The sequence below is a fragment of the Nannospalax galili genome, unplaced genomic scaffold (genome assembly GCF_000622305.1).
Source record: "Nannospalax galili isolate Female #2095 unplaced genomic scaffold, S.galili_v1.0 scaffold1080, whole genome shotgun sequence".
NCBI lineage: Eukaryota > Metazoa > Chordata > Mammalia > Rodentia > Spalacidae > Nannospalax > Nannospalax galili.
The window spans coordinates 12,486-13,981 of NW_008347121.1; the positions used below are offsets into that span (position 1 = coordinate 12,486).

At 44.8% G+C, this 1,496-nt stretch overlaps 1 non-coding gene across 1 annotated transcript; it reads left to right on the top strand.

Moving 5' to 3' along the window:
* The first annotated feature begins 562 nt into the window (after positions 1 to 562).
* On the top strand, positions 563 to 699 carry LOC115072108. The gene has a single exon (XR_003851167.1). It is a non-coding gene; the product is annotated as a U4 spliceosomal RNA (small nuclear RNA).
* The last annotated feature ends 797 nt before the right edge of the window (positions 700 to 1,496 follow it).

The window sequence follows — 1,496 nt, forward strand, 5'->3', positions numbered from 1 at the left end:
CTCTGAATCCCTGTCTGACTTTCTGTCTGACTTTCTGTCTGACTTCCTGAGTCTGCCATCTGATGCTTCCATCTCACACCCATTCTCATTTTTTCTTTTTAAAAAAAGATTCTATTTATTTTTATTTTACATAGATGAGTGTTTTGTCTGCATGTATGTTAAATGCACCATGTACATGCCTGGTGCCCATGGAGGTCAGAAGAAGGCATCAGATCCCCTGGAACTGGAGTTAAGGATGGATGTTAGCTGCCACAAGGGTGCTGGGAATTGAACCTGCATCCCCTGGCAGAGCACCCCGTGCTCTTAGCTGCTGAGCCATTTCCCCAGGCCCCCATGGTTCTGTCACTGCTCTGTGTCTCTTGTCCTACCACTGGATGTGGAGTCACCTGGATAATCCAGGATGAGCTCGACTCAAGGTCTGTAAGTTTTCAAGGACTCCCTTCCCAAATGGAGTTGTGTTTTAGCCTCTGGAGATTACGGTGCAGACACATCCTTTCTGAGTACCAGCAGTCAGCTGCAGCCCTGCCATTCTTTGTAGTGACTTAAAAAAGGTTATTTTTTTAGCTTTGTGCAGTGATAGTATCAGAACCAATGAGATTTATCTGAGGAATGATTATTGCTGATTGAAAACAAGCAAAAGATTTATTTTTTTGTTTAATGTGTATGAGTGTTTTGCTTGCATGTATGTGTACCACATGCATGCAGTACTGGAAGAGACAGTAAGAGGGAGTCAGGTCCTCTGGAACTGGAGTTATAGACAGTTGTCAGCTGCCATGTGGGTGCTGAGACCTGAACCCAGGTCGTCTGCAAGAACAGCCAGTGCTTGTAACCACTGAGCCATCATCTCTCCAGCTCCCTTTCTAATGATTTTAATAGTGTCAGCAGATAGCATGATTGTATTTTCAGCTTAAAAAAGTGGTTCCTGATGGTATTAATTAACTTTCTGATCCCTGTGACCAAATACTTGACATGAAAAAACTTCAGAGAGAATTTGTTTTGGCTCATAGTTTGAGAGCGCATAGTCAGTCTACCATGGCGGGGAAGACACCACAGAGCTCACAGCCCTGGATATGAGGGTCACTTTGCTCACATCTTGGAGTACCAAGAAATGCAGCAGGTGGTGAAAGGAGGTGCTGACCTACAAGAATGGCCCCCTGGAGAGCCACTTCCTCCAGCTGGACCCGCCTCCCATGGGTTCCACAACCTCTCAAAAGGACACCCACCAGCTGGGACCAACCATTCAAAAACAGGAGCCTGTGGGGACATTTCATACTCAAGCTATAACCCTGGTTGGTTAAAATAGGAGCAGGTAGATCACTGATCACTGCTCCATGGAAGGCACCATACCTTCTCTTACTCAAGGTGGATAACTGCTTAGTTGACACTTGAGAAAAGATTTTTAAATCTACTTTTATTTATGTATATGTGTGTATTTCACTGCTCCATGGAAGGTGCCATACCTTCTCTTACTCAAGGTGGATAACCGCTTAGTTGAC